Genomic DNA, 22,180 nt, shown 5'->3' with positions numbered 1-22,180 from the left:
GAGAGAGAGAGAGAGGCAGAGACACAGGCAGAGGGAGAAGCATGCTCCATGCACCGGGAGCCTGACGTGGGACTCGATCCCGGGTCTCCAGGATCGCGCCCTGGGCCAAAGGCAGGCGCCAAACCGCTGCGCCACCCAGGGATCCCCCTTGGTTTGCTTTTATATATGTCTTTTTAAATTTCTCTGAATTTAAAATTTTTCAGTGTAGAGGTCTTTCACATATTTAATGAAATGTATCCCGACATGTTTGATGTTATTTTAATGCTATTGTAAATGAATTATCTCTTTAAAAATTACAGTAATGGGCAGCCCAGGATCAGGCCCTGAGCCAAAGGCGGTGCTAAACCGCTGAGCCACCCGGGCTGCCCCTTTCAGCTTTTAAATTAATTCTTAAGTTTTTAATTTTTTTTATTTTTTTTATTTTTATTTTTTATTTTTTTGAGAGAAAGAGAATGAGTAAGAAAGAGCACAAGCAGGGGGAGGGGCAGAGTGAGAGGGAAAAGTGGACTCCTTGCTGAGCAGGGAGCTTCCAGGAAGCTTGATGTAAGGCTTGACTTGGGGCTTGATCCCAGGAGCTTGATGGGAACCGAAGGCAGACAATCAACTGAGCCACCCAGGTACCCCTATTCTTTTTGTTATTATTGTAAATGGATTGGTTTCTTACTTTCCTTTTCAGATATTTTCTAACATATAGAAATGCAATTTTTGTGTGGCACTTTTGTATCCTGCAAATTACCTGAATATATTTATTAGCTGTAACAGTGGTTTTGTATGTATTTGGGTATTTTTTTGGTTTTCTACGTGTCTTTAGCAAAGGGTTAATGTTATTTCATTCTAATTTGGATGCCTTTTATTTCTTTTTCTTTCCTGATTGCTCTGGCAAGAACTTCTGTTGCAATTTATTTGACCTATTGGTTGTTTGAGGGTATGTTGTCTAATTCCACAGATTTGTGAATTTTCCAGTTTTCCTTTTATTGACTTCTAGTTTCATTTTGTTATGATTGAAAAAGGCATCCTGTATAATTTCAGTTTTTTAAAATTTATTAAAACGTATTTTCTGCCAATTTATAATCTGTCCTGGAGAATTTCCATGTGTACTTGAGAGGAATATGTATTTTGCTGTTGTTGAGTATCTATATATATCTGTTAGGTCTAATTGGTTTTTAGTGTTGTTCAAATTCTCTGTTTCCTTATTGATATTCCATATGGTTGTTCTGTTTCTGAATGTGGGATATTAAAGTCTCCCAACTATTCTTGTATAGTCCTCTTTTTCCCCCTTCCGTCAATTTCACACATTTGTGATTCTGTTATGTGAACATATAATGTAAATTATTTTTTTGCTGTTTAACCTTTCATCAATATATAATGTCCTTTGTGTCTTGTAACCTTTAGTGATTTAAGGTCTATTTTATTTGCTATTAGGATAGCAGGAGCACCTGAGTGGTTCAGTTGGTTTAAGCATCTGCCTTTGGCTCAGGTTGTGATCTTGGGGTTCTGGAATTGAGTCCTGGGTCGGGCTCCCTGCTCAGTGGGAAACCTGCTTCTCCCTCTCCCTCTGCCCCTTACCCACCCCCACCCCCTGCAGGCTTGTACTCTTTGTCTTTGTGCCCTTCTCTCTCTCTCAAATAAGAAATAAAATCTTTAGAGATCCCTGGGTGGCGCAGCGGTTTGGCGCCTGCCTTTGGCCCAGGGCGTGATCCTGGAGACCCGGGATCGAATCCCACGTCGGGCTCCCGGTGCATGGAGCCTGCTTCTCCCTCTGCCTGTGTCTCTGCCTCTCTCTCTCTCTCTCTCTCTCTCTCTCTCTGTGTGTGTGTGTGACTATCATAAAAAAAAAAAAAAAAAAAAGAATAGCCACCCCAGCTCTCCTTTGGTTACTATTTGCATGGAAATATCTTTTTCCATCCTTTACTGTCAGCCTTTTTGTGTATATAATTTAAGTCTGTTGTAGACAGCATGTAGATGAATAATTTTTTAAAATCCATTTTGCGGGGCAGCCTGGGTGGCTCAGCGGTTTAGCACCGCCTTCAGCCCAGGGTGTGCTTCTGGAGACCTGGGATCAAGTCCACGTCCGGGCTCCCTGCATGGAGTCTGCTTCTCCTTCTGCCTGTGTCTCTGCCTCTCTGTGTGTGTGTGTGTGTGTGTCTCTCATGAGTGAATAGATAAAATCTTAAAAAAAAAAATCATTTTGCTAATTTCTGCCTTTTAATAAGAGAGCTGTGATTACTGATGGAGTTACTTCTGCCATTTATCTATTTTCTGTGTCTTACAGGTTTTTTGTTCCTCAGCTCCTCCATTACTGCCTTTTTTGTGTGTGTACAGTTGATTTTTTTGTAGTGTACCATTTTCATTCTCCTTTTTTTCTGTATTTTTTCCAGATTTCTGTTTGTCTATTAACTCTTGCACATATCTTTATTCATGTGATTTTACAATGTATTCCATAAACCACAGTATGTTTAACACATCATTTATTTATTTACTTATTTTAAAGATTTTTATTTATTTAAAGTGAGAGAGAGCACAGATGGAGTAGTGGGTAGTGGTAGAGGTAGAGGGAGACGCAGGTTTCCTGCTGAGCAGGGTGCCTGGCTCAGGACTCCATCCCAGGACCCTGGCTGGGATCATGACCTGAGATGAAGGCAGATGCTTAACTGTCTGAGCCACCCAGGCTCCCCCCCACCTTTTTTTTTTTTAAAGATTTTATTTATTTATTCATGAGAGAGAGAGAGAGACATAAACACAGGCAGAGGGAGAAGCAGGCTCCATGCCAGGAGCCTGACATGGGACTCGATCCTGGGACTCCAGGATCGCGCCCTGGGCCACAGGCAGGCGCCAACTGCTGAGCCACTCAGGGATCCTCCCCAAGCTCCCCTTAACACATCATTTAAATGAAATAACACTATGAGGTATGCACTTACTCAACCAGCATTATTAGAATCTTTTTTACATTTGTTCACTGAAATAACACTGTACTTATTCCCACTATTAGAAGTGTCTTTTTTACATTTATTTTTAGAAAGTGTATTAAATGCAGCACACTGTATTGGCTTTTCTGTATATTTTTATGTTATTTTTCTTAATGGTTACCTTGGGGTTTGCAATTAATATCTTAGGGGTGCCCGGGTGGCTCAATCAGTTAAGCATCTGCCTTGGGCTCAGATCATTGTCCCAGGGTCCTGGGATCAAAGCCCACATTGAGCTCTCCATTCTGTAGAAGGCCTGCTTCTCCCTCTCTTCCTTCTTGCCCCTCTGCCTGCTTGTGCTCTTTCCTTCTGCCAAATAAATAAAATCTTAAAAAAAGAAAAAAATTTACGTCTTAAATGGGTAACAACCTATTTTGAATAATACCAAGTTTCAGTAGTATACAAATGCTCTCTTCTACACCTCTATCCTCCTTTGTATCTATACTTACATAAAAACATATATTTGTATTGTACTGTTACTAGATTACACCTTTTTACATTGTATGCCCATTAACATTTTATAGTTTTATGCATTTGTCTCTTAAATCATACAGAAAAAGTTACAAACAATACCAAATGTACAGTTATACTGGCTTTTATATTTACCTATATGGTCATGTTTACCAGTGTTATCTATTTTTTTATGACTTTAAGTTATCCTTTCATTTTAGCCTGAAAGACTCCTTTTAGCATTTCTTATAGGATAGGGCCTCCTGGTAATGAACTCCTTTAGTTTTTGTTATTTGGAAATAATTTTTCTTTTGTTCTTGAAGGATAGTTTTACAGGATATAGAATTCTTGGTTGACAGTATTTTCTTTCAGGACTTTTTTTTAAGATGTTATTTGTTCATGAGAGAGAGAGAGAGAGAGAATGAGAGAATGAGAGGCAGAGACACAGGCAGAGGGAGAAGCAGGCTCCATGCAGGCAGCCCGATGTGGGACTTGATCCTGGGACTCCGAGACCATGCCCTGAGCCAAAGGCAGATGCTCAACCACTGAGCCACCCAGGCGTCCCTTCTTTCAGGACTTTAGTTAGCTATGTCCTCCCACTCCCTTCTAGATGATTCTGTAGAGGAACCAGTTATTAATATTAGTAAGGATCTCTTGTTAAGTATGAGTTGCTTCTGTCTTGTTGCTTTAAATATTTTCTTTGTCTTTGGGTTCAGTGGTTTAATACTGTGTTTTTGTTTTATAATGTGTCTTGGTTAATCCTCAAAGAGGGAATCATTAAGCTTCTTGCACATAATACATTCATGTCTTTCCTCAGGTTTGGAAAGTTTTCAGCCACTATTTCAAATACTTTTTTCTGCCCTTTTCCCCCCTCTCTCCTCTTTTTTTTTTTTTTTAAAGATTTTATTTATTTATTCATGATAGTCAGAGAGAGAGAGAGAGAGAGGCAGAGACACAGGCAGAGGGAGAAGCAGGCTCCATGCACCGGGAGCCTGACGTGGGATTCGATCCCGGGTCTCCAGGATCACGCCCTGGGCCAAAGGCAGGCGCCAAACCGCTGCGCCACTCAGGGATTCCCCTCTCTCCTCTTTCTATAATGCATATATTGTTATATCTTGTAGTGTTCCACAGGTCCTTCTGACTCTTTTTTTTTCTTTTTTTAAGATTTTATTTATTTATTCATGAGAGATACTGAGAGAGGGGCAAAGACACAGGCAAATGGAGAAGCAGGCTCTCTGCTGGGATCACAACCTGAGCCAAAGGCAGATGCTCAACCGTTGAGCCATCGAGATGCCCCTTTACTTTACTTTTTTATTTTTTTGCCTCCGAGACTGAATAATTTCAGTGGTCTTACCTTCAGGTTCACTGATACTTCTTACATTTATTCAAATCTGCTTTTGAACTCCTTTAGTGAATTTTTCACATCAATTATTGTACTTTTTTTTTTTAATAAGCAAAGGTTCACCTTTTTTTATTTTTAAAGATTTTATTTATTTATTCATGAGAGACAGAGAGAGAGGCAGAGACACAGGCAGAGGGAGGGAACCTGATGTGGTTCCATGCAGGGAACCTGATGTGGGACTTGATCTCACATCTCCAGGATCAGGGGGCCTAAGGCAGCACTAAACTGCTGAGCCACCTGGGCTGCCTTTTTTTTTTTTTTTTTTTAATGATTTTCTTTTCCTTGTGAATAGTCATTAGTTTTGTACCTTTGTTTTGTAGTTTTTTGGTAAAACTAGACATTTGAGTGTTAGGTTATAATTTTACAAGTCTGATTCTCCCACTTCTCAATGATTGCTAATTTTGCTTATTGAGTGCTAGAGACTTCCATTTGTGGCTTTTTCAAACTAATATTGGAAATGTGTATCTAGTTCTGTTCAGTTAGTTGTATCTAGTTCTCTGCAGTTAGTTACCTTAAACGACTACTCTCAAAAGAGGAAAAAATTAAAAGTAAGTACTGTCTTCTTAAATACCCGTAGAAACTGCTTCAGCCTGTGAGTGTTGAAAGCAGTGATCACCAGCCTCTGCCTGCTCCTCAGTGGTCAAAAGCAGCTATCATCAATTAGAATACATATTTGGAGGACAGGGTCTTTATTGCCCATCCTGGCCTCCAGCAAGCCTCCCCAGAAATGAGGGCAGCCCTCCCAGTGCTGTTTGCCTTAGGGTTGGAGATTGGGTAGTTGTTACACAAAGGGCTGAAATTTACCAACATTCACCAGTCTGTCTCTTCATCAAGCTTTACCTTGGAAGCTTCAGGTTTTCCAACTACACTCCAGAGTTCCAAAAGTTACTTCATACAGTTTCTCCAAACTCAGTAGTTGTTTTAGTGGGAGGGTGGATTCCTGGAGCTTTCTACTCTGCCATTTTCCATGAAGTTACCTCAAAGAATTATTATTATTATTTTTTTAGAGGGAGGGTGGGCGGAAGGAAAGGGAGAATGGGAATCCTAAGCAGAGGGACACCTGGGTGGCTCAGCGGTTGACTGTCTTCATCTCAGGTCCTGATCCCAGCGTCCCAGGTTCGAGTTCCACAACGGGCCCTGGTCAGGAGCCTGCTTCTCCCTCTGCCTGTGTCTCTGCCTCTCTATGTCTCTCATGAATAAAGAAATAAAATCTTTAAAAAAAGAATCCCAAGCAGGCTCCACACCCAGTGCAAAGAGCCCGATGCAGGGTTCAATCTCAGTATCCTGAGGTCGTGACCTGAGCTGAAATCTAGTTGGATGCTTAACAGACTGGGCCACTCAGGTGCCCTTAATTTTTGTTTTCTAATTATTGCTGCTAGCATATAAAAACATAATTGAATTTTGTATATTAGCTTTTTGTATCCTGTGACTTTGCTGAATTCACATACTAGCTTTAGAAGTTGTTTTGTAGATTCCTAAGTATTTTCTTTGTAAGGAGTTGTGTTATCTATTGATTGAGAAAGTCTTTTTTCTTCCTTTCTGGTCTTTATGCTTTTTATTTCGTTTTTCTTATTGTACTGGCTCATAAATGTTGAGTAAAATGGTGAGAATGGACATCTTTGCTTATTTGATTATATGAAGGAAATCTTCAAAATTTCACGTTGATTATGATGACAACTGTAGGTTTTTCAAATCTTTCATAAATGCCCTTAATCAGGGGAGGAAGTTTCCTTCTTTTAGTTTGTGAGAGTTTTTAATCATGAATGGGTGTTGAGTTTTGTTAACTTTTTTTCTGTGTACATGGAGATATATTTATCTGTGGTTTTACTCATACTTCTGTTAATAAGATGAATTACATTGATTCTTCAGATATTTGATCTACCTTGCATTCTCCACTTTGTTATGATGCATTACTCTTTCTATTTATCATTAGACTTGTTTTTTTTAGAAGATTTTATTTGTTTAAAAAAAAAAAGATTGTTTATTTGACAAAGAGTGCACAAGCAGGGGGCGCGGGAGGGAGAGGGAGAAGCATGCTCCCTCCTAGCAGGGAGCCCAACTCCATTGGGGCTCAATCACAGAACCCTGGAATCATGACCTGAGCTGAAGGCAGATGTTCAATCGACTGAGTCACCCAGGCGTCCTATATATCACTGGATTTGTTTTGCTAAACATTTCTTTTTAAAATTTATTCATGAGAGGGATCCCTGGGTGGCGCAGCGGTTTGGCGCCTGCCTTTGGCCCAGGGCGTGATCCTAGAGACCCGGGACCGAATCCCACGTCGGGCTCCCAGTGCATGGAGCCTGCTTCTCCCTCTGCCTGTGTCTCTGCCCCTCTCTCTCTCTGTGACTATCATAAATAAATTTAAAAAAAAAATTAAAAAAAAATTTATTCATGAGAGATAGAGAGAGAGAGAGAGGCAGAGACACAGGCAGAGGGAGAAGCAGGCTTCACGAAGCAGGGAGCCCGATAGGGACTCCATCCCAGGTCTCCAGGATCATACCCTGGGCTAAAGGCGGTGCTAAACCCCTGAGCCACCTGGGCTTCCCGCTAAACATTTTTAAAAGGATTTTTGTGTTTTTTCATGAAGGATACTGGTTTCTAGTCTTTTTTCTTTTTTATGTTTATATGTTTTTGGTAAGGCTCTTTTTTAGGTTTTGTTATCAGGGATAACTGACCCTATAAAACAAGTTGGAACATGTTTTTTTTGTTCCCTGTTTTCTGAAAGAATTTGTGCAAGATTGGTGCTAGTTCTTCCTTGAATGTTTGATAGAATTCAGTGTCTTGAGTTTTCCTTGTGGAAAGATTTTTGATAAATTTAATTTTCTGGATAGATATAAGACCAGGTTTAAAATTTTGTGTAAGTTTTGGTAAGTTGTATTTTTCAAGGAATTTGTCCATTTTGTCTGACTTGTTGAATTTATTGGCATATAGTTGCTCAAAATATTACCTTATTATTCTTTTAATCCCTACAGGGTCTGTAATGATACCACTTTTTTCATCCCTGATAGTAGCAATTAGTGTGTTCTCTTTTTTTAGGGATCAGTTTCTCTGGAGGATTTATGAAATTTATTGATTTTTAAAAAATACCTACTTTTGGCATTCTTAATCCCCCCATTTTATTGAATCTGCTTATATCTTTATTATTTGCTTTTTTCTAGCTTCTTAAGGAGAACCTTAAGTCATTAATTTTATATTTCCAATTCCTTAAAAGCTGAAATTTTTTAGCATTGCTTTACCTGCATCAAGATAGTATATAATTTTAAAGTATTTTCTCATATAGTACCTCACTAAAAAGTATCTAGGACAAATCCAGTTAAGAAATGTGCAGAAGGCATGAATAGACATTTTTCCAAAGAAGATATACAGATGGCTAAAAGACACATGAAAAGATGCTCATCATCAGTCATCCTCAGGTATAAATCAAAACCACAATGAGATACTGTCTCATACCTACCTGTCAGAATGGCTAAAATGAAAAATACAGGAAATAACAGATGTTTGTGAGGATTCAAAGAAAGGGGAACTGCCCCTCTTACACTGTAGGTGGAAATGCAAACTGGTGCAGCCACTCAGGAAAACAGTATGGAGATTTCTTAAAAAGTTAAAAGTAGAACTACCCTTTGACCCAGCAATTGCACTACTAGGTATTTACCCAAAGGGTAAAAGTTAGAGATTCAAAGGGGTACATGTGCCCCGATAGTATATATCTACAATGCAGTATTACCTAGCCATAGAAAAGAATGAAATCTTACCATTTGCACCAACACAAATGGAGCTACAGTGTATTACACTAAGTGAAATAAATCAGAGAAAAACAAATACCGTATGATTTCACTTGTATGTGAAATTTAAGAAACAAAACAGATGAACATAGGGACAAGAAAAAGAGAGGGAAACAAACTGTAAGAGACTAACAAGAGAGAAGAGGATTGATGGAGGGAAGTGGATAGGGGATGGGCTAAATGGGTGATGGGTTTTAAGGAGGGCACTTGTTATGATCTACACTGGGTATTATATGTAAGTAATGAATCACTAAACTCTTCCTGAAAACAGTATTACACTATATGTTAACTAACTAGAATTTAAATAAAAATTCAAAAAGAAAAAAAGTATCAAGGACAGATAGTCTCAAATCTAAGTTCTTGATAGAGAAAATAGTTAAATTGGTGTATTGAAGGGTACATAGCTTATTAATCATGAGATTGATGCTTGCTTCCAGGTTGAGTTCCACGGTCTTTTTTACATCATCCTGACCCCCAGAATCCTAAGAGTTCTGCATGTTCAGGCTCAGTTTCTTATGTCAGTTGAAGATCAGGAAAGGAAGCTGAGAGAACAGAGAGATTTAGGACCCGTTCTTAGGGAATGATGTTTCTTTGGAGACATCTCTGTACTTGTCTAAGTTGGGGAGTTGTTGATGGATTTGTGGTCCCATCTATTTGGAACTGTGTGTCATCTGCGAGGTTGATAGAAGTATTTTCTAATATTTAGAGATGTTTAAAAGTAGTAATTCTATTTTTTTAACCTTTGTTTTTTTTTTTTTTTTTTTTTTTTAGAGAGAGCATACATGCATATGAGGCAGTGAGAGAATCTTTTTTTTAGAGAGGGAGGCCAGGGGGCTAGGGAGAGAATCTTAAGCAGGCTCCATGTCCAGTGTGGCTCCCCACACAGGGCTCAGTCTCATGATCCTGAGATCATGACCTAAGCCAAAATCAAGAGTTGGATGCCCAACTGACCAAGCCACTCAAGTGCCCATAAAAGTGTAGTAATTTTGGGGGGGAAAAAAGTAGTAATTTTGGTGTTTCACTGGAGGGTGGAAGACAGAATGTGATCTGCTTGAAGCTTTCAAACTCTTGCATATTGTGAGGCATAGGCTCTCTCCACACTCATTTTGCATGTTGCTCATCTGCTTATAGGTATCTTCTAATAATAAAGTCTTTATTAGATGGGTCATTGTATCCTTCCCAGTGGTGTGTAGTTTTAAGGGACTGTCAGTTTTGTGTCCTGAAATCTCCTCGTATTGTTTTCTGAATGAGTGATTGTATAAGGAATTATGTTGTTTGGCCTTGAGGGAGAGGGGTCTCAGAGGAGACAGGGACACAGGATACCAAGAACATAGTCCTTGGGAGACATTCTGAGTTGGTCTCAGCCCCTCTGTGAGACATATATAGCAGCAGATTATCCCAAAAGAGCAAGATGCAGTGGAGCTGTATTTTGTGGTGGACACTTCGTCATATCCCCAAGCTGTTGCTGAATACAGCCCAGTGTTCATGTCAGAGTAATCTGGTTACTTGATTTTATTTTTAAATAATCTGCGAAGTATTATAGCATCAAAATGTTTAAGTGTGTGATTTCACCACCAAAGGAGAGTCCTCTGGGTTGTAGCCATGTCTTGATTTTTAGGTGTATGCTGCCTCTTGGTGCATCTTTTAAAGTAGTACAGAATTCAGTGATTTGAAACCTCTTTGGAGTTCTAACAGTTTTGTGGTATCATTGAGACACTGCAGGAAAGACAGGAGCTATTTCATGGTTGCATTATTCCTTACTCTGGAGATTTTTCTAGTTTGAAGCTGGTAATCATTTTTAATGGAGGTGGGTTCTAAATGAGGCTCCAAAGTCATTTAAAAAGCTCAGTGCTGTGACCAGAGCTTTGGGTTCACCTGTCCTAGGTATAGGAGGTTTTATTTCCACATTTTACCTCTTTAATAGGACACATGTGAATATCCTTAGTACAAGTAGCAGATTTGTACCTGGAGTAACCTCCAGTTATAATGAGTGGTAAATATTGTTCTTTTGTTTCTTTTCTGCAACAGAGCTGATTTTATTCAAAAGATGTTGTGGTGAGGGAAAATCCCAAGTAGAGGTGTCTGTGTCTGTTTCCTAGTCACCTCAGTTCACTTCTGCCTCAGTACTGTCAGCTTGCCTTCACTGTGCTCAGCTTCTCTTTCAGTGGAGCCACAACAGGATAGAGGTGAAGAAAAGGAGGGAGGGTTACTGGTCACATCTAAAACCCGCGTTGTTGGGATCCCTGGGTGGCTCTGCGGTTTAGCGTCTGCTTTTGGCCCGGGGCCTGATCCTGGAGTCCTAGGATCGAGTCAGGCATCGGGCTCCCTGCATGGAGCCTGCTTCTCCCTCTGCCTGTGTCCCTGCCTCTCTTTGTCTCTCTCTCTTTCTGTGTCTCATGAATAAATAAACATAAAAAAAAAAAAAAACCTGTGTTGTGGGGGATCCCTGGGTGGCTCAGCGGTTTATCGCCTGCCTTCAGCCCAGGGTGTGATCCTGGAGTGCCAGGATTGAGTTGTGCATCAGGCTCCCTGCATGGAGCCTGCTTCTCCCTCTGCCTGTGTCGTCCTCTCTCTCTCTCTCTCTCTCTCTCTCTCTCTCTCTCTCTCTGTGTGTGTGTCTTTCATGAATAAATAAATAAAATCTTTTAAAAAATTAAAAAATAATAAAACCCGTGTTGTGGGAACAGGCCTGCTACCATCCCTTTGCATCCTTTTTTTCAGTTGTGCAGAAGTTTCTCTCTGGGTCTTCAGTGAGCTCAGCAGAATGAAATAAGTCCAGGAAGCTCCTCATTCCATGTTTTAGCAGTTTAGGCAGTCTTGTTTTAAGTGTTCCGTGTGTTTTTGTTCAATTTTTTTATTTTTTAGAACGGTTTCTCCTATCCTAGGTGTGTGCTTTCTAGGCTTGACCTTGTTTAGATTCACTTGTAAATGTGTGAGGCAGAAACTTACGTGGCTTAACTATGGCTCACTGGAACTATTTACTCACAACAGAGGTATTCCTGTAGCTTGTTAGAGAATAATTCCATACAAATTGTGAACGAGCAGTGTTTCAGGTGAGAAGGTTGGCATACCTTTCTTCCTCCTTTTTTTCTTTTCTTTTCTTTTTTTTTTTTTTTTTTAAGATTTTATTTATTTATTCATGAGAGACAGAGAGAGAGAGAGGCAGAGACAGAGGCAGAGGGAGAAGTAGGCTCCATGCAGGGAGCCCGATATGGGACTCGATCCTGGGACTCCAAGATCATACTCTGGGCCAAAGGCAGGCACTAAATAAACCACTGAGCCACCCAGGGATCCCCCTCTTCTTTCTTTTGGCCTTTTCTCATTTTGATTTCCCCTGTACCACTTTGGACCTGTGTTCTTAAAATTCTGTCCTTAGACACCCCCCCCTTTCCACTCTTTTTAGCACAGTTGAGACACTTTCAAAAGGATCTTTACTAAAAATATGCATCTTTATATCTGAGGAAGTGTTGGGTTTCTAATCTTTAGAAATTTGGTAAAAACAGGAAAGGGGATCACTGGGTTCTGTCTTTTCTTTGTTCTAAATTAATTCTGTCCTGGCTGTTTCTTGATGGGTTGGCACATTTCAGGCCTCTTGCCAAGTTTCTTTTTCTCCTTGCTCCCTGCTTGCTGTTAGCCTGGTGTCCTCAGGAATATGCCTCTGTGTCCCTTACGCCTGGGATAGGACCCAAAAGTCTAAACAATCCTTCATTTCTTCTCTGAGGACAAGCAACAAAATAGATACCTTTTAGCCTTTTTTCCTTCCTTCCTTCCTTCCTTCCTTCCTTCCTTCCTTCCTTCCTTCCTTCCTTTCTTCTTCTTCTTCTTCTTCTTCTTCTTCTTCTTCTTCTTCTTCTTCTTCTTCTTCTTCTTCTTCTTCTTCTTAAGATTTTATTTATTCTTGAGAGACACACAGAGGGAGAGGCAGAGACATTGGCAGAGGAGAAGCAGGTTCCCTGCAGGAAGCCCAGTGTGGGACTTGATCCCGGAACTCTGGGATAATGCCCTGAGCCAAAGGCAGACGCTCCACCAGGGAGCCACCCAGGCGTCCCCCTTTTTTCCTTTCTTTTTTTTTTTTTTTTCCTTTTTTCCTTTCTTATTTCAAATCTCCCAGATTGCTCTGGGGCCTCTGCACACATTTCTGGTTTCTAGGTAATAGGCCAGTCCCTGGTTAGATTGATAGAACAGGCTCAGTTTGGCAGCCCTGTGTACCTTGAGAGCAATGCTTGTATTTCCTTTGTCCTCAAAAGAGAAGTTTGTGTGCATGTGCTTGAAACAATCCCCAGGATCAAGGGAAGGAGGATTGTTGTCTCTCCTTCACAAATACCTAATCTGTATCAGTGCCTATAGACATATGTAAAAGCAAGAACAGACTTGAATATAAGAAAACAGAGGGTTTCCTTGGTTCAGTGCCTTAGAGAACAAATGTGCTTTTGTGTTTTCTGCTTTAGTTTTTTTTTTTTCTGCCCATGAATTTGAGGATATTTTGATATCTTTGCCTGTCACAGTCCATATCAAGTTTTTTATTTCTGAAATTGGTTAAAAATAAGTTTTCATGAAGTCCAGGGCTATGTACCAAGCTTTGTGTGCTGTTCTTTTCTGTTGAACTGACTTATTAACCCTTTGTGTTTTTTTCAATTAAGAATGATTTTGCTATTTTCTCTCTTGGAGTCTGTAAAAAATAAAAAGTAAACTAAAGATACAGTTTAGCCAAAATTTTACTTAGCATTCCTGACTTAAGTTTTTTTTTTTTTTTTTTTAAGATTTTATTTATTTATTCATGAGAGACACAGGGAGAGAGGCAGAGATACAGGCAGGCTCCATGCAGAGCCCGATGCGGGACTCGATCCTAGGACCCCAGGATCACGCCCTGCCAAAGGCAGACGCTCAACCACTGAGCCACCCAGGTGTCCCTTAATTTTAATATTTTTAAGTAGACTCCATTCCCAATGTGGGGCTTGAACTGACAACCCTGAGACCAAGAGTTGCATGCTCTGCTGACTCAGTCAGCCAGATACCCTGATATTTTGGTAGAGGTAATAGAAATATTGGATTTATAAACCAGTTTTGAGGAAATTTGTAAGTAGACCTGCGCAGTGTGAAGGCACCAAGGATGGTTGTCTTTACAAAAAGATTCATATAAAACCCAAGTGCTTAACCTGAGGCTATAAAAATGTGTTGACCATAGAATTTGAAATTCTAACCAAGCTTCTTAGAGTGTGTGTCTGCTGATTTGCATTTCGAATGTCTGTGCTGGCCCAACTAATGAACTCCGTGACCAGGTATTGTTCTTGCTATGGAGGCAGTGCCTTACTACTTCTTAATATAGTCTGACCTTGTTCACCACTGTATCTGATTGCAGTTTCTCTTTCTTTGCCAGAGCTTTTTTTCATTGCCACTTTCTAGACTTGCTGTGTTGTTGAATTAAAACAAACAGAAAAACAGTTTATATTGTGCCTCTTAATTTTAGGTGTCAGTAGAGCTTTATTATTGTCTGACATAATTTTTATAGGTTTATAGGTAATTTATAGTTTTGTTGCTGTTGTGAATGGGATGTATTTAAACAGTTTTCATTTTCTAATTGTTTTTTGTTGGTATAGGGGAATGCTATTGATTTTTTTTTTCTTTATTTTTTTTTTTTTTTATTTTTTTTTTTTTTATTTATGATAGTCACAGAGAGAGAGAGAGAGGCAGAGACACAGGCGGAGGGAGAAGCAGGCTCCATGCACCGGGAGCCTGATGTGGGATTCGATCCCGGGTCTCCAGGATCACGCCCCGGGCCAAAGGCAGGCGCCAAACCGCTGCGCCACCCAGGGATCCCTTTTTTTTTTTTTTTTCTTTATAATCAAGCTTCTAACTTACAGTAAAGTTCACAAATCCAGGGACACAGCTCACTGGATATTTATAGTATTCACCTGTGTCATCTCTACCTTTGTGCCCCTTCTCAATTTTCTTTTTTTTTATTTATTTATTTATTTTTTTAAATTTATGATAGTCACACGCAGAGAGAGAGAGAGAGAGGCAGAGACACAGGCAGAGGGAGAAGCAGGCTCCAAGCATCGGGAGCCCGATGTGGGATTCGATCCCGGGTCTCCAGGATCGCGCCCTGGGCCAAAGGCAGGCGCTAAACCGCTGCGCCACCCAGGGATCCCCCAGTAAAACAATTTTCAATCCAATATACATAGTGGTACAAACTATTGCATAGAAAAAAAAGTGCAAGCTCCTTTTCACAAAAACAAGATTTCCTTGTCAAATATCCTACCAAGTCATGACAGAAATAGTGAAGTCTCACTAGAAAAAGAGACAGCAGGTACTTGGAAGCAGAGCTTTAAACACTGATCATAATTTCTGCTATAGAAATGTTTGTGCCCTTTCCCATTCATATATTGAAATTTAATCCTGGAAGTGATGATATTTGGAGGTGGTGAGGGGTTTCTTTGAGGGGAGGGGTGTTTTAGAAACTTTCTTTTCCATCAACCTTTCTTTTGGTATGTTCTCACAGTAGTTATGATTGGTCCTTAGTCATGACAGGGAGAAGGTACTGCCTACCTTACTGCTTTGCATCATACTTGGTTACTTGGTCATATTGTGCAGGAAGATCCTCAGGATGGCTATTGTGCCCAGAATGTTAGTGCTGGTGATCATGGAGCACTGGGTGATCAAAATATCGTGATGACCATGATCCTCTATGATGGTATTGGCAACTGAATAGCTCCTTGGGCTGATGAGGTTGAAGATGCTGAAAGCAGTGGTGTTGTGGAAAAAGTTATAGAAGTCTTTGGCAATGACAGCCAGGGATAGGAGTGTCCAGCGTACTACTTGATTAGATGATGTCAGCCAAGTCATGGCCTACAGAGAGATTGAGATTATAATAGGATGTTCTAGAGGCTTCTGACTACAATTAATTCTGGAGTAAGGTGGAGGATAAACCTAGGCATCACTTTCCTTCCGATGCCTTCCAGGTTACTAATGCACCACTGGGGAAGAGGAGGTTCTCTATGTTGTGAGTAGAGTGTCAGGTATGTTAGTGCTCAGCAGAGTCTGCTGTGATCAGAGTGCTGTCCAGGTGCTCACAGGTAGGCTCATTTGGGATACTTATTCTTGCCTAAGGGTTTTAAAATATTGCCTTTGTTAAGTACTTCTTCAGCAGAAACTTGGAGAACTTTGAATAAATTGGTTCTTGATTGGTTTTTTTGCTGATTACTCTTCCTTGTTAGTTTAGCAGTGCTTTCAAGAAATGGCTCCAGTCTTTTCCTTTTTCTTTCCAGTCTCTTGGCATGGTTTTAGACTGGTAGGTTTCCTTTGTTCCTGTTTGTCCCTCTAGTATTTACATGCTTTAGAAGTTCCACAGGAAGGGAAGATTCCGTCTGCTCCTGTAGCTGTTGTCTGAAACAAGTGTAACTGCATAATGAGCCCTCACTGCCTCATAAGAGTGGACAAGTCTTTTTTTTTTTTTTTTAAGTAGGTTCCAAAAAATAAAAAATAAAGTAGGTTCCACACCCAATGCGGGGCACAAACTCATGACCCAAAGATTAAGAGTTGCATGTTTTACCAACTGAACCAGCCAAGGATCCCCATGAGTGGACAAATCTTATGTAGAAACTGCAAAATGAGAAGTTGCAATTGTTTAAGGGATCAAAGAATATTTTTGGTACTAAGAATTTCTTTCTCTGAGCTGTGTTAATTACAGCAAAGTGATTTTTACAGAAAAAAAATTACAGATCCTAATGTAGTTCAGTACATAGATTTGCGAGATCTTTTTTTTTTTAATTTTTTTTTTTTTTTTTAATTTATGATAGTCACAGAGAGAGAGAGGCAGAGACACAGGCGGAGGGAGAAGCAGGCTCCATGCACCGGGAGCCCGATGTGGGATTCGATCCCGGGTCTCCAGGATCGCGCCCCGGGCCAAAGGCAGGCGCCAAACGGCTGCGCCACCCAGGGATCCCAGATTTGTGAGATCCTTATAATGCTCAGATTATTATATCTAAGCTTTTTCTCCCCCTAAATATGACATTTGCAAGGGGTGATATCTAGTGCTTCTTTTGAAACAGGAGTACTTTCTATTAGTCTCAATCTAAAAATTATTCTGTTCCCTATTGAGTATTTATCCAAAGAATATGAAAACACTAATTTGAAAGGATATATGCACTGCTATGGTTATTGCAGCATTATTTACAATAGCCAAATTGTGGAAGCAGCCTGAGTGTCAGTAGGTGAATGAATAAAGAAGGTGTGGTGTACAATGGAGTATTATTCAGCCATAAGCAAGAGTGAAACCTTGCCATTTGCAATAGGATGGTTGGATCTAGAGAATATAATGTTAAGTGAAATAAGCTAGTCAGAAGAAGACAAATACTGTTATGATTTCATTCATATGTGGAATTTAAAAAATAAAATATGAACAACAGCAAAAATATATAAATCAAAAAGCAGACTTTTTCTTTCTTTTCTTTCTTTTCTTTTCTTTTCTTTTCTTTTCTTTCTTTCTCTCCTTTCTTTCTTTTCTTTTCTTTTCTTTTCTTTTCTTTTCTTTTCTTTTCTTTTCTTTTCTTTTCTTTCTTTTTTTTAAAGCAGACTCTTAACTGTAGAGAACAGATGGTTACCAGAGGGGAGGTGGGTAGGGGGTTGGGTGAAATAAATGATGGGGATTAAGAATGCATTTATGCACATGAACACTGAGTAATGTATAGAACTTTTTTTTAAGATTTTATTTATTTATTCATGAGAGACTCAGAGAGAGAGAGAGAGAGGCAGAGACACAGGCAGAGGGAGAAGCAGACTCCATGCAGGGAGCCTGACGTGGGACTTGATCCCTGGTCTCCAGGATCAGGCCCTGGACTGAAGGTGGCGCTACACCGCTGAGCCACTCAGGCTGCCCAATGTATAGAATTCTTGAATCACACTATTGTACACCTGAAACTAATATAACACTGTATGTTAAGTACACTGTAATTAAATTTTTTAATTTTAATTTTATTTATTTTTAAAGATTTTATTTTTACTTATTCATGGGAGACACACAGAGAGAGACAGAGACATAGGCAGAGAGAGAAGTGTGCTCCCTCTGTGGAGCCTGATGCAGGACTTGATCCCAGGACCCTGGAATCAGGCCCTGAGCCAAAGGCAGATGTTCAACCACTGAGCCACCCAGGTGTCCCTTGTTTATTTTTTTAAAGATTTATTTATTTATTTATTCATAAGAAACACAGGAGAGAGAGAGAGAGAGAGGTAGAGACACACACAGGCAGAAGGTTCTAGAAGAGAGAGAGAGAGAGAGAGAGAGAGGTAGAGACACACACAGGCAGAAGGTTCTAGAAGCAGGCTCCATGCAGGGACCCCAACGTTGGACTTGATCCCGGGACTCCAGGATCACGCCCTGGGCCGAAGGTGGCACTAAACTGCTGAGCCACCCAGGCTGCCCTATTTTTATTTTTAAAAAGATTTTATTTATTTGACAGAGAGAGCGTGAGCAGGGGTAGGTGAGAGGGAGAGGGAGAAGCAGGCTCCCTGCTGAGCAAGAGAGCCCAATGCAGGGCTCTGTCCCAGGACCCTGGGATCATGACCTGAGCCACTCAGGTGCCCCTGGAATTTAAATTTTTAAAAATTATCCTGTTCCCATGATCATAGCCCCCAGTTTTTTTTTGTACATTATATACTTGAACAATATGAATTTTAGATAGGTGCATAGGAAGCATCACTGTATTATAAACCAAATAAAGAACCTCAATTTATTGCCACATAGGGAAAAGCATACCATTTATAGTGTCCCCCAGGGAAACCTCTGGAGTTGTTTACAGAACAAAAAGGCCAAAACATACACTGGTGGGGTTTTTTATTGAAACCTTTCCGATTTTAATGATCTGACTTATTTTTATACTTTTTGTTTTTAGAATTTGTAAGTTTTTCTTCATGCTAGTAGTTCCTTAATTTAAGTCTGGAAAAGATTAGAAGCTGTTAATGTTTTGGATGGCATAAACTACTTAAAATCAGGTCAGTGTATTTTCAGAGGACAGTCTGAAAAATCTTTGAAAATTAGTTACACTCTGGAAAACAGAATTTATTGACTCAGTTGTGTTTAGATGTGTTTGTGAAAAATAATCAGTGGCAAGAGTATACATTTTGTTTATGGTCTGCCTGTTGTTGAATCATAGTAGAATCAGTTCTAAGTTGATTATTTCGATATTTGGGTAGGTCCATTATGACTTATGAGAGAATGAATTTTCTGTTTGTCAGATTCTTTTTTGGTATATTGGTACCAACTTTAATGGACCAGGTATAACTCAGATTGTCTGCCTTTGGGGACACTTTAAAGATTATAAAGCTACTTTTTTCCTTTTGGAGTTTGGGAGAGTGTGTCCTTTGTCATCAGTGAAGGACTTATTCTTCAGTTGTTGGAAGTTTTCCTTGTTATCATCAGAAAACACTTACCTCTTTATGTGCAAAGTGTATTATTAACTGATCTGGAGATTTTGATGCTTTTCTGTCCTTTCATCTAGGATGGTTTTGACTATAAGTGACAGAAAATCCTAATGAAACTGGCTGAAAGCATAAAGGGAAATTTATTTTTGTTACATAACAAGATATCCAATACTTTAGTGACAACATCAGGGACCCTGATTTCTCTCTCTCCGTGTTGTGCTAGCTCACCATGTTGGCCTAGTCTTTAGGCTAGTATCTTTTAGGGTCACCAGGTAGCTATAATAGTCTCAGATACACATCCAGACAATTTCTATCCAGAGGAAGAAAAGAGACACGTCTCTCTTGTTCTTTAAGAGCGAGGTGCCTTTTCCCAGGAGACCCCTGGCCAACTTCTCCTCATGTCTCATGTTTAGAAGATGGTCACATGCCTTTTCCTAAATCAGCCATCTCAAAGGGATAGAAGTACTGTTTCAAATTCTCCCTGAGCAAGAATGGAGTTTGACATTCCTTGGAGGTTGGACTACCTAATTGGGACTCTGTCAGCAAGGAAAGAGTGGAGAAAGACGTCATCATTTATACCTTCTCAGTCCTTGGTTTTCAGCATGGGCCTTGGTGGCTACCAGACTTCAGGAGCAACCTCTGGTTGTTTATAAAAGAGTCAGAGCTATCGCTGTTTCCAGTATTTCAAGGCTGGGCAGTAGGTGGGGCAAGCCCAAGCCCTTTGCCTGCATCAGCATATCCCACAGGATTAGTGGAGGGCATGTCTTCAAGTTATAGGTGTGGAAATTTGAGATTTTATTTATTTATTTCAGAGAGAGAGTGAGCAAGCAAGTGTGCATGCGCGTGCACACACATGTGCAGTGTGGGGGCAGAGGGGGAAGAAGAGGGACAAGCGTACTCCACACTGAGTGCAGAGACTCACACAGCCTTGAGCTTATGACTCTGAGTTCATGATGAGCTGAAATCAAGAGTTGGAGGCTCAAATGACTGAGCCACCCGAGTGCCCCATAGGTGAGGAAATTTGAAGTTAAGTGACTTACCCACAGCTCCATGCTTTGAAAGCCAGGGCCTCACAGAGATTGACAGAGTTCTGGGCATTTGCACTTTCTTAGGTTCCAGGTTTATTTAAAAAGAAATGCTAAAACAAAGCTTTCAGAAATTTGGTGTATTTTACATGTTTACTTTTCTTTAAAAAAAAAATGATTTATATACTTTAGAGAGCACGAGCAGGAGGGGCAGAGGGAAAGGGAGAACCTTGAGCAGACTCTGCACTGAGGGCAGAGCCTGTTGCTTGTGCTCGATCTCATGATCCTAAGATCATGACCTGAGTCTGGTGCTTAGCAGACTATACTACCTGGGTGCCCATTACATGTTTACGTCTAAGAAAATATTTCAAACATGAAAATAGTACCATGACTTTATGTACATATCATGTAGAAACAAAATACCAAAAGTCTAGATCTGACTGGAGATTATATTTGTGCCTTCCAGTCTGTAGATGCTGGAGAGGTTGCCTCTTCAGGAGTGCTTGGCACTATCGGTCCCTCTCTTTTCCCAGACACCCACTGACCCAGGCTAGAAAGTTTAGCTCCGTCCTGGGTACCCCATCCCCCATCAGAGGCAATCCTGGCCTGTGGCGGGGCCAGGCAGAAGCCAATTGACAGTGCTAGGTAGGGTCCACTCCATAGGGGGCACCTCTAGGAGTCTCGAGAGGCCTTCACAGCACCTCCCCACTTAACACTGCCACTATGTGACTCCTATTTTCATATTGTTGTGCTTTTACTCCCTGCAGCCCTCTTCCTGGAATTATTTCATTCTGTCCAACAAACCTGTTTTGAACACTTCTGGTGTGCCAGGAACTGCCTTGGACCCTAGGTAGAAATGCAAGGATGGTGACAGGCAAGTAAATAGGTGACAGTACAGTGATATATTGCTGAGATAGTTGGCACAAGGTATCTTAGAAGCCATAGAGGTGTGCACCCAACTCATGTTTCGGAGAATGAAGGCTGGGAAAACTCTGTGGGGCAGAGAATTGCCTTCTGAAGGAGGACTAGAGAGTGGATAGGCAAGCAAAAAAGTGTGTGTGCATTGAAGTGGTGCTGATCAGTTATAGGGATGGAAAGTCATTTACTTTTGTTGATAACCGTGAAATAAAGCTTCCTGGGCAGCTTTGAATCAAGAAAATTTTGTGGTTTTGCAGCAGTGTTTTTCAGTAGCCTATTTTGCCCATAAATTATGAGGTTCAAAAGAAAAATAATGTTTTATCTCTTGCAAGTAAAACTATATTCCTGCTCCTAACAATATTTTTCTTTCTTAGTCTTAATCTTTCAGATGTAGTCTTGCCTGCTACATTCCTAATTTCAAAATATATTCAGTATTAGAGAAGTTGCCCATTACTTTAACTTTCTTGAGAGAAAACTGACATTACAAGGTGTATATGTAAGTACAAAGGACCTTTCCTTATCCTAGTGCTTGGTGTAGAGTTATACAGTAACTCTGTGGTGCAGGATAAGGCCATAAATTGATGGCCATCGATTCAAAGTAGAAGAAATCAGAACCCTGAATTTCCTTGGGAAAAGCAAACCCTTTTTATGATGCTACGACTCAGCAAGGATTGGCTTCCCCTGTCTGCTCCTTGGCCTTTGGCAGAAAAGTTAAAAATCTAGTGTGACCAGATTTCTCAAAAACTCTACCTTGAGTCAGCGAGAGACCATTACCATTACTAGATATGGTGAGAAGTCTGAACAAGATGAATTTGTGTTGCCTTATGTTTTTTTCCCTGAATGTTTATCTTTGAATATGAAATAAACAGGGATAGTTGCCTTTCTGATGACTGTTAACATATTGTAGCTCTAAAATCAAATCTTTTAGGGAATGTGGAAAGTTAGGACAGCCAGGAAAGGAAGAAAATGTGGGCTTCTGTGTGTAAAAAAAAAAATGGGTGGAGGAAACCAAAGTTGTATCATTCAGAAAAACTTGCCACCTGCCTCTCATGCACCAGGCAGCACTGTAGGTGCTGGGAACAAAGCAATCCCATTTTAAAAAAATACTAGTTTTTTAAAAAGTAATCTCTGTACCCAGCATGGTGCTTGAACTCACAACCCTGAGATCAAGAGTTGTGTGTTAGTTAAACTGATGGAGCCAGCCAGGTGCCCCCAGAATCC

At 40.2% G+C, this 22,180-nt stretch overlaps 1 protein-coding gene across 1 annotated transcript in view; it reads left to right on the top strand.

Annotated features, from left to right (window-relative positions):
- IP6K1 (inositol hexakisphosphate kinase 1) overlaps positions 1-22,180 on the top strand; it is a 62,145-nt gene that overhangs the window by 19,298 nt on the left and 20,667 nt on the right. The window lies entirely within an intron of this gene.

Source organism: Vulpes lagopus, chromosome 7, assembly GCF_018345385.1.
Source record: "Vulpes lagopus strain Blue_001 chromosome 7, ASM1834538v1, whole genome shotgun sequence".
In the NCBI taxonomy this organism is placed as follows: domain Eukaryota; kingdom Metazoa; phylum Chordata; class Mammalia; order Carnivora; family Canidae; genus Vulpes; species Vulpes lagopus.
The sequence above is the reverse complement of the archived record's forward strand: the minus strand, read 5'-3'. Positions and strand labels throughout refer to the sequence as shown.